Source organism: Sus scrofa, chromosome 8, assembly GCF_054392235.1.
Source record: "Sus scrofa isolate SSC_HxYL_T2T_F1_AM1 chromosome 8, Sscrofa_HxYL_maternal_Yorkshire_Landrace_v2.0, whole genome shotgun sequence".
Classification (NCBI taxonomy): domain Eukaryota; kingdom Metazoa; phylum Chordata; class Mammalia; order Artiodactyla; family Suidae; genus Sus; species Sus scrofa.
In genome coordinates this window covers 65,378,742-65,390,774 of record NC_139390.1, presented here as the reverse complement: position 1 = coordinate 65,390,774, position 12,033 = coordinate 65,378,742, and positions in this window count along the sequence as shown.

Genomic DNA, 12,033 nt, shown 5'->3' with positions numbered 1-12,033 from the left:
GGGTTCAGTCCCTGACCTGGGAACTTTCGTATGCCAAAAACAAAATAATTGCTACATGTGGCTTAAATATTTGGGAACAAATTATCCTGTGATTTGTGAAGTCTAACTTTTAGATAAAACTTCATTTCTACTTAGAAGGTTTTCTGGGTCTCTGTGAGTTTCCGGTCCCTCTATATTTGATACTTAAGGTTCAAGTGGAATATTAATAGATACTCTCCCATGCTAATTTATTTGAAGAGAGAGGTTTTTAGTTTGCAATTTCCATGGATTCTGCAGAACCAAGCTGTCATTTCCCACACTCTGACCCCTAAGGATGAAAACCATCTTAGTCAAAGAGACCTGAAAAACAGCCCGAGGCAAAAGTCAATTGCCAACGCTGTTGAGGAGTGGAATCCTAGAAAAATTAGGGTAAGAGAAAAAGAAGAGTGAACTGAGGGAGGGGGGGACAAGTACAAAGTGGTACATTTTAGCCCCTCCCAAGCTTCACCAAAACCACAATACTGATTGCTTATTCTCCTGGGATACTCTAAAGAGGAGGACAAAGGATGAAGTATGTGCCATCTCCTTTCTCTTACTGATTAAACATAAACTCAAGACCCATGAATTCTTACACACTCCCTTGTAACTGTACTCTACTGAACCACTGAGATATCTCCAAACATTTGCTTCATCTTGGCCCAGGTGTGGAGGGAAGGGTCAGAGCTGCACAGAGCTAAGAGCAAATATCAGGAGGCAAATAAATCAGGCATGAAACTTCAAGGTTACATTAGCTGCAGACTTTTTGTTTAGGAAAGAGGGCTACGCTGCCTTGTCCATTTTTCTTTGTAGGCAACGTGACCTTTTTACCTGTAATCTGAGTGTAATACAATTGGTGGTAAATACATTTCACTATGAATATACTTAGGTCAGTTTTAATTTATTCATTTAACGAAACACTCTTGGGCTTCTATTATGTTCCCTGGCTTATGGAAAAGATATAAAGATGAATAAGTCATGGGCCCTGTTCTAAATTCAAATTAATCCACCTTAGATTTGCTACCAAAGGATTCACAGGTATGAATTTATCCTTATTCCAGTGGTTTTCTGTAAAGAATTGGAAAGTGAACGCGGGGAAGAAGTGACACTTTTATCTTTTCTTTTTATGCTTCTTCTTTTGAAGTAGTTTTAGGAGGTATATTCATTTAATCGTAGTAGCTAAGAGAAGATCTACTCTACATAAACTTCAAAAGATAAACAAAGGAGTTCCAGGAGTTCCCACTGGGGCTCAGTGAGTTGAGAACCTGACCAGTATCCATGAGGACACGGGTTTGATCCCTGGCCTCGCTCAGTGGGTTGAGGATCTCGCATTGCCAATGCCGTTGTGGTGTAGGCTGGCAGCTGAAGCACCGATTCATCCCCTAGCCTGGGAATTTCCATATGCTGCACCTGCAGCCCTAAAAAACAAACAAACAAAAAATGAAAAAATAAAAAAGATTAATAAGATTATGTTTTGGTATTATTTGAGACCAAACCTTTCTTCAAGGATTCAGGGATTATCTTGGTCAGGATTTAAATGTAAGATCTTTTACTTAAACTTACTTTTTAAATGTAAATTCAAGAATCAACTCCCACTTCCTTACCAACAAGATTTTCTTAGGCCCTAATAGCTCCTTTCAGATTCTCCTCTGTAGGATTTGATAATGGGACTATTCAGTGCTTAGAATCACAGTTACAGGTACTGTTTATACTGAGACTGTGGGAGTACCCTGGTTTATTGCTATTTAGAGCTCAAGCATCACCATTAGATTATTGGTAAATTTAGCATAAAAACCAGACACTTTTAGTGAAGTGCTGGACTTGTTGATTGCATAGAAGTATTGTAGAGTTAGCTTACTCACTGTATTAGTTTCCTATTGCTGCTATTGACAAATCACCAAAAATTGTGGCTTAAAACAATATGCTTTTATTACTTATAGTTTTAGCAGTCAAAATACAAAATTGGTCTCAAAATTGGACTAAAGTCATGTTGTTGGTAAGTGGGTTCCCGTTGAGGGCTCCGAGGGAGAAGCTGTCTCCCTGACTTTTCCAGGGTGGATCCCTCACACCTTGGGAGCTGGTCCCATGTCACATTGTCTTTCTCCTTCTGTTTCTGTTGTCAGATGCCCTATACTGTGCATTTGACCCTCTGGCTTCCCTTTTGTAAGGACCTCCATGAATCCATTGTGATCAACCCCCTATAATCCAAGATAATTTCCCCATCTTGTGATTCTTAATTTATTCACAACTGCAAAGTTGCTTTTTCCCCTATAAGATAAAATATTCACAGGTTCTGGGGATTAAGATATGGACATCTTTGAGGCCATTATTCAGTTTATCACATTAACCAAATTCAGAAGAATAAATAATAACTCCCAATGTATACTACAGGGCAACAATAAAATCTTCCTACATCTGATGTAAATTGTAGAATATCAGCTATTTTCTTATAATCTCCATCTATGTTCTGAGTCGGAAGTAGTTGACTCTGATCAGACTTCTCTTTCACACAAATGAACTAGTGGCTGAATGTCTTTTTTATTGGATTCGATAGAGTACACTGTAGAGTACACTTCACTAATGGACAAATACAGTTGGTTCTGTCATAGAATATTCTTAAGCCAAGGATTATAAGTTTCTACTTTTTTGAACATGTAAATATAAATAACTAAATCTATAAAACACAATTCCACTAAACTGGAATCATAACTCACACTTTTATATATTTTACCTCTTCCCTGTCTTTCTGTCTTTTAATTATCCATCCATCCATCCTTCTCTGATCTTCTATGTAATAAGCAAAGAAGAATTTTTTGTTTTTTTTTTAATTTTATTATGACTGATTTACAATATTCTGTCAATTTCTGCTGTACTGCAAAGCAACCCATTCATATAAGTATATACATCCTTTTCCTCACATTATCCTCCTTCATGTTATATCACAAGTGATTAGATATATAGACCCTGTGCTATACAGCAGGATCTCATTGCCCACCCACTCCAGCTGTAAGAGTTTTCATCTGCTAACCCCAGAATCCCAATCTATCCCAATCCCTCCCCCTCCCCCCATGCAAACATGTCTGTCCTCCATGTCCCTGGGTTTTTGCTTTGTAGATAGATCATTTGTGCCATAGTATACACTCCACATTTAAGTGAAATCATATAGTGCCTTGAGAAGTTTTTTCTTAGACATTGCCTATTATGTTTTCCATTGGGTTTGAGTGAAATTCCATCCCAATGTCCCTTAAATATTATGCCTTCCCTGTCTGTCTCTTCTGCTTCACTCTGGTGAAGTGAATTTTCTGCTGTTTTGAAACTTAGATCAAAGTAAAAACTAAGGATATTCCTAGGATTGTCTATAGCCCTTGGTTTAGCCATTTCAGGCTGAAATTGTATTCCTTCTGTGCAGTTCCTAGGTCTGAAGTACATTTGTGTTCTTTGGTGAAAAAAGACCATTTGTTCACGATGAGGTTTGCAGGCCTTTTTATACTTAATTTCTTGAAAATTACATCTGTGATCAAACTTATTTTTTATGAAATTGAGAATGAAATTTTAATATTCTCATCCTTTAAATTGCTCTCTGGTTTCCTATGTTCTGAATATTATGGGTCATTAATGTCAGAGATGCAAGATGGAGTTCTTAGCACTACTGCATTTTAGCCAAACCTAGAGCAGCACTGTCCAATAAAAATCGAATATGGATCATTTATGTAATTTTTTTTCTGGTAGGAATCTGAAAAAAAGCAAAAAAAAAAAAAAGCTGCTAAAATTGATTTTAATATATTCTATTTAACCCAGTGTATCCAAACTATTATTATTTTTACTTGTAATTAATATAAGATTATGAATGGGATCATTTTCTTTTTTTAAGAAAGCTGGTGTGTATTTACACCTATAGTATATCTCGATTTAAACTAGCCACATTCTACATTCTAAGTGATTAATAGGCAGCTGTGGCTGATGTCTCTTATATTGGACCTTATAGTTTTATAATTTGTTTAAGGCAAAGGTCGAAGGCATGATCGACCATGCCATATAACTAGAAAAGGGATCATAAAGCTAGCCAGTCATCTAGAGCCAAAAGCATAGTGTTTTATTTCGCATGACACAAATGCACAGGTATAGAAATGAAACTCAAACTCTATTAGAAACAAGCCTGCCAAAAATTACATCTTCTAAAAGAACACACTGTGAGATGCTCCACAAATAGCAGGAGTTTCAAAATAGAATTTGTTTCAGAAATATTACACAAGTTGTATCTCCTTGAGAGCTTCATCATGCAAGTCTATGAAATCATGCATTAAAAATTTGTATCGTTTTAAAACCTGTTTTACAATGTATCTAATGATAGAATACTTTTTTTCACATAATTCTAGGTAACGTTCTGTAAAATTAATGCTTTTATAGACTCAAAATATTTGTTTTTAAAAAATCAATCTATATTAATTGGATATTTATTTATTATTATTATTACTTTTTTGTCTTTTTGGTATTTCTTGGGCCGCTCCCGCAGCATATGGATGTTCCCAGGCTAGGGGTCGAATCGGAGCTGTAGCCACTGGCCTACACCAGAGCCACAGTAACGCGGGATCCGAGCCGCATCTGCAACCCACACCGCAGCTCAGGGTAACGCCGGATCGTTAACCCACTGAGCAAGGGCAGGGACCGAACCCGCAACCTCATGGTTCCTAGTCGGATTTGTTAACCACTGTGCCACGATGGGAACTCCTGGATATTTATTTCTATATAATATTTTACTTTAATTTTTCTCAATAAGCTTTTGATCATTGATCCTCTCATTTATATTTACTTTTATCAAATACAAACTTTTTGTATTGTTTCAAATGCCTTTACATGTATTAATATCAACTACCATATTAAAACTATAAATGTATTGGTATGCTGTTCATGATCCTATGAGGAAGTTAATATTTTCTTCACTTACAGATAAGAAACATGAAAGAAGAGAGGTTAAGTATTCAGCTTGAAAATTGCAACGCCAAAATTCAAAACAATCTGTCTCACTGCCTATTATTTTAATCACTAAGTTTATTACTTCTCAGTGTAATCTTTGACTATATGTGCTTTATTAATAAAACTAATCAACAAAAGTTTTAGAGCAAACATTGAAAAAGAACCATCTCTAAACATTGTGGACAATGACATAGGAGAAGGAGTTTAAATTAACTGAACACTAAAATGCCTTTCAAGGAAAGGAAAGCAAGATCTGGCAGTATAAGAGATAGCTGTTGATGAATGACTGAAAAAAAAAATAGCAAAACCAGGTAAAAAGTGTGATTCTTTTCTTCTTGAAAAAATGTGGTGTTGTATAAGACTCTAATTAAAATGGTCCCCTCATATGTTATTGGAACATAGACTATATAGAGCTCAGAAAACCCAGGAGTTCAGGCAAGACTGGGTTGATCCCACCTGCCCTGAGGACCAGCCACATGGTGTGTGAGGGCAAACTCTGAGGAGTGAGAGCAGCAGGACCAAGTCCCCAGAGCATAGTACTTAGTTCCTAATTGTGAAAGTTTTCACTTCAGTCTTATGTGAATCCACAATCAGCATGCTCCAGGGACTTTTGAGAAGACTGAGAAACTGTGAGAACTGAACACAGGGCACCAAACACTGGAGATTTTTACACATGGAACCCGAAGAGGAAACTGAGTAAAAGAGATTGTCTTTTGAAGAACTGACATACTTAGGAATTCATAGAACCTCTTTTTATAATGCATACTCATAATTTGAATATTTTAAGATATTGTGTTCTGTTAAGATATTTTAGTTTATTATTAAGTTTTTGCGTTACAGTTTTCATATTCCTAAGTGTGCCAGTATAGCAAAATAAGCCATCTAGCAGTCAGAATGTTAAAAATAAACAATTTTACCACACCTAGTATACTAACACCTATATTCATATATAAATGCATTTTTGAAATCTTGTATATTATTTAAAGTGATAATAGTTTTTTTCTATTTATTTTTAAGCTTTACACTATCCAAAAAAAATCAACCTATACAGGAGTTCTCCTCATGGCTCAGTGGTAATGAACCCAACTAGCATCCATGGGGATATGGATTCAATCCCTGGCCTCACTCAGTGGGTTAAGGATCTGGCATTGCTGTGAATTGTGGTGTAGGTCATAGTTGTGGCTCAGATCTGGCATTGCTGTAGCTGTGGTTAGGCCAGCAGCTGCAGCTCTGATTCGACCCCTAGCCTAGGAACTTCCATATACATGGGTGTGGCCCTAAAAAGACAAAAAAAAACAAAAAAACCCCAAAAAACCTATGTTATTCTCTACCCTAACAAATCTTATAATAAAAAGTACAGTTATTAAAATATACTATTTTGAACTATTTAAAGTAAACCAATTCAATGTTTATTCACTTCAGGAAGCTCAAGTTTTATTAGGTCAAGTATTATAGCTCTGCCAGTGACATTTTGGGGAATACTTTCAATGCTGCCAAATGATTTTTCTATCATTTTTCTCATAAAAGGATAATGTCTAAGAAATATCATTCATATTTTCTTTGTAGATAAATTCAGTATGTGATTATAAGTTTGGCATGAAATAAGTAGTTTTAGACAAATATACACAAAATAAGTCTTTTTAAGTTAACTCTTATCAAAATTAAAGGATTACTTTTCCCATATTTATCCAAAATCTCCTTAAATCAAGAAAAAATAATACAAACAATAGCAATGATAATGCAAAATAAAATAACTGTCACTACCAAACTAACCATACTTTAGAGTTGCCGTCGTGGCACAGTGGTTAACAAATCCTACTAGGAACCATGAGGTTGCAGGTTTGATCCCTGGCCTTGCTCAGTGGGTTAAGGATCCAGCAGCGTTGCTGTGATGTAGGTTGCATATGCAGCTCGGATCCCGCGTTGCTGTGGCTCTGGTGTGGGCCTTGGCTACAGCTCCGATTAGACCCCCAGCCTGAGAACCTCCACATGCTGCGGGAGCAGCCCTAGAAAAGGCAAAAAGAAAAAAAAAAAATATTACACTAACCATACTTAAACTCTTGTGTGCCCAATTGTTCTAAGCACTTTAACTCATTTAATATGTGTAAAAGCCTGAAAACAATCATGGAGAAAAGGGAACAAAGAAGGAAAAGAAGTATTTTCTTAAAGAAGAGGAAAACAGAATGGAGATGGGATGAAAGAATGGACTAAACTTTGGAGAAAAATACAGTGAGAAAATACGTACATCTCAATGCTTAGTGAAGTGGGCTTTTTTTGATCTTGAAATAAAGAACAGCTGCCAAAGGTCTGGTACCGCCTTCAAGGCTGAGATTTTTATAGCACCCTCCTGCTCTGTTAGGAGGCAGGCCTCCGCTGCTGGCTGTGCTCACCAAGCCAAGCACAGCTAGGGGAGAGCCTTCAATTACGCCTCACTTACTGGCGGGGCCCAGAGCCTGCGCTCCAGAAGGTGTGTCTTACTCCCTGCAACCTGAAAGAAAGTTAGGTGCATGTAATTGAGGGCAGTGTCTGACCCCCCAGATTGAGTGAGAAGTGATTGATCTGTGTGAACTCCAGTCGTTCTTTCTGAGCTAATGGACCTCAACAAGGTCCAAACAGGCCTCTTGGGATTCTGATTCTTATTTTCTCCAATCTTGGCTACTTTGTGCAACGTTTTCCCTCCTCCCTCTTGTTTACTCTCCTTCAATGTTCTGGTCAGTTGAATTGTACAGTTGGCTGAGTGTTTATAAAAAGATCCATCTCTTCTTAAAGAATTCATCAATTTAAAGGGTTTGTTTAGCAAATCAGAAAATAAAGTATTTTATAGTCTATATATAGTACTCAGTACTCAAGGAATTGAGAATAGTATTGCTACTCAAAATGTGAAGTTATAAATATCCCTGTGATCAGGAGTATAGTTCTTTTTGGAATACTATATAAAGCTAAAGAAACTCAGCATGGAAGTTATTTTAAAATATTTGCTAATTGTTCCATAGTGGAAAAGTAATTATTATTATTATTATTATTATTATTATTATTATTATTATTACTTGTCTTTTTGCCTTTTCTTGAGCCACTCCTGGAGCACATGGAGGTTCCTAGGCTAGGGGTCTAATTGGAGCTGTAGCCAGAGCCACAGCAATGCGGGATCCGAGCCGTGTCTGCGACCCATACCACAACTCATGCAATGCCAGATCCTTAACCCACTGAGCAAGGCTAGGGATGGAACCTGCAACCTCATGGTTCCTAGTCGGATTCGTTAACCACTGCCCCACAACGGGAACTCCTTTATTTTAAAACACTAACACAAATCATATTTTTCCTACACTTGTAATCTCTACAGGTATCTCTTTCAAGTGAAAATACCTATTGATTTATCATTTTAACAAGAACAATCTCTGACAGATATTTCACCATTAGTTTGATAAAGATCTCTCTTCCTCACTAATATGTAAGACCTGGGAAGGCAAGGATTGTGTCTATTTATACTTTCTGCTGGCTATCTGGTACTTATTTCTGTTACTTTCTGGACTTACGGTATTTGTTTCTAGGATTTATATCTGACACATAAACGATTCATTTTCTAAAATTAAACTATGAATAATGTATTATTCAGAATCTTTGCTATATACAAATATATATATATATATATATATATATATATATATATAATTTTAAGGTCTTACTGCATTCATATCATCATTTGGAGACAGATGAAATTCTGGGGTAACACCACATCCAAAGTCATTAGTTAAATAAGGACAAGGGTTAAATCTTTTTTTTTTTTTCTCTAAATAATAGCTGTTCTTTCACATTTAGTTATATCAGCCAAAGTGAGCCACTAGATGCCTGGTCAAGGATATGACAGTCAGTTTTAATTAATGAAGTCCAAAATCATTAGATTTATCAGGGTTCAAATTTCAAAAATAAAATAGTGTTCCCTTATTTTTGAAATATAAGTGCTCTTTCAGAGCATGAGAAGATTCTTACATGACTTACAGATAATACACAAGCATGGGTCAAATTTATGAGTGTCTTAGCAGTAGCCATATTATTTTTCAAACTTTGGTAATATGTTAGAAAACTGAAGCAAGTTTAAAAAAATTGTTGTTTTTCTGTTCTTTATGTTTTTCCCTAGAATTAAACCCTTCTCCTGGTACCCAAAGACACAGAGTACGTGTATTTTTATTCTATTTTTGCACTTTATAAATTTTGAAGTTATATTCGCATTGTCTTTCTGACACTGGGCACTCTTCCAGGTGTCTCTTTATTCCTCATTACAAGTTTCATGCAGGCTCAGTTTCCATAGACACCACGAGTACACACACAATATCCCTAGCAACTGTTCTTAGATTTTTCTTTTAATAAGACGGTGTCACCATTTGCAAATAAAGTCGTGCTCCATTGTTTCAGGAGGTGTATAACAGGTGCTTCTTTCTTTTAATTTTAATACTGAAAAATTCAAGAAATGTATTGATTATGCCAAGTTGCTATGGTTTACTACACTGTAATCATTTTATTATTAAATAGCACTTTCAATTTGTAGAGTGTTTTGCACTCCATGAACTTCTTTTGAGCTATGCAAATATTAATAAATGTCACTCTCCACTTCCCTTAGATGAAGCTAAGTTAAGGATATATCAGCTTTCAGCTACAGTGAAAACTGAGACAAATGTTGAAATTCTAGAGCAAAGCATTCTGAACAGTAGAGAAACCATGCATAGTAACCTTGAGCTAATTCACTTTGTCTCATTTTAATGTAATCCTACAAATATTTATCCAGCATCTACTTTTGGAAAGATACTTTTCTTGTCAGTATTGTATATATAGAAATAAATACTATATGGTCATTGACCTTAAATTTTCTATTACCCATCAAGTGAAATAGGCATGGACACAAATTTAAAATACTGGACAAATTGTGATACAGTTGATACTAAAAATACAAACAAAATATATGTAAGACAGGAGAGTGAGATTAATTTTGAATAAAGGCATTCATAATCATTTACTGGGAATCTGACATTGAAGCTATATTGAAGGATGGATAAAGTTTAGGCCGATGAAGATGACACCTGTTAACAACAGAAGTGCTTTTGTTACCAAAAGAACAATGTGAACATGGGCAAATAAAAGGAAGCAAGCAGCAGGTACAGACCTGAATGATGTGCCTTTGTTACAAGGGAGAAGGCATGGCTAAGGGGTGAGATGGATGGCAAACGTGTTTTTGAGGTCAGATCGTGGTGTCTATGAATGGTATGCAGATAACTTTGAAGAGTCCATCTTGTATTATTTAAAAAATCTTTTTTAGAATATAATTTCATGAAAGGAGCTGTAGGTACATATCTTGACCATGTGTCTACTTTTTCTTACACAATCCACCAGGCACATTTAAAACACAGATTATGTATTACACACACATACAGGCACACACCTGTTAAGATCACTCTGTTATTTAAGCCTGTTATAGCTACTCTGCAATAATCATTTTTATTTATAAATAAACATGACCCCCTTGTTTCTGGAAAAGACCTTACAACACTTCACGAATCTGAAATTTATGAATCTGCAAAGCTCCTTTATAAATGTTCTTAAGTACCAATCAATAAAGAAAATATAAGTAGGTTAAGCAATATTAATGTCACACAGTCAATGCATGGAATAGCCTATTCTTTTTCACAAGGGGTATTTCTGGGTATTGCTTGTGGCCTTTTATTTTATACACAGTTCTAATACGTGTGACTATTTGACCTTTCAGCTTTAGAAGAAACATACTAACAAAAGAAAGAGAGCCATGTTAAGAGGCCACTCAAGGTTAGTGGGAAGTGGCTGCAGTTGAAAACTAAAATTACACAAATAACTTAAAAGAATTCAAATTTAATAGGTAATTCTGTGGTTGGACAAATAGTGGAATTGTTTTAAAATATCTAATATCATCACAGAGAATAATGAATGATTTCTAATGCTCTATATTACCTAACAATTTAGATCTCTGTGACTGTTAGAAAAATATGCTTTTGGTTAAATGTGTAAAAGAAAAGTAAAAGCATTTAAGTACAGAGCTAAACACTTAGACATTGAAATCATATCGTGCCTACTTCCAGATAAAGACTATTTTTAACAAACAAGCTTTAAAAAATTGAACCATGCATTTCAATGTGTATACACATAATCCAGAAATTGAACTGATATTTTTTTGATTGGTTTCACATTGTTTCTTCCAATTACTTTCTCAGTATCCACTATACACCTTATTTTCATGCTTTGATTAGCATTGTGCTAGGGTACACAGTAGACTCCAGTAAACTTGAAATGAAACTGAGGGGAGGGATGTTGCCAGCCTCTATTTTGTGTCATTGAGCTGTGTTCAGGTCATTGGCTCTATTAAGGTGGGAACTGCACAAGCAATGTATATAGCTGCTGAGTCTAAATACATCTCCTGTCTTATGGGCATTCAGAAGTAAGTGATAATAGGGAAAGGTGTTAACATATGTTCTTCAGTTTAAATTACTGGAAGTATCTATGACAAACATGATTGGTTTGATTAGTCTACTAACAACATTCTTCCAAAGTCAATGATGTAGTCAATTGGAATGTCTCTACAAAGATGGATCACCATATATAATTTTCTTTAGTTCTATTATTTTTTTCCTACTACAACACATTTTTAGGGAGAAAAGTGATAAAAGACTATAGAGGGGAAAAACCTTTGTGACATTTTAAAAAATATATTTTGTTTCCTTTGTTAATATTTTCCAATTCCATTGTTTTATATTTTTTAAAAATTAAAATAATTATTTAAAGGTATTAATAGTGCCTTGGGTCATCTAAATGGGGTAGATGAATCACTGTCGTAATTAGAAGACCAAAGATGTGGAGGATATGTGAAAACAGTGATTTTGTTTATTATTTTTAAACATTACCAAGTAGTAGTGAATATTGGCAAACAAGAATCAGTGTCAGCCTATATGCATGATTTGAATTTTTTAGTTTATTGAAGTCTGAATCCAAATTTGTATGAGCATGCTTAATAACTAAGGAAAATGG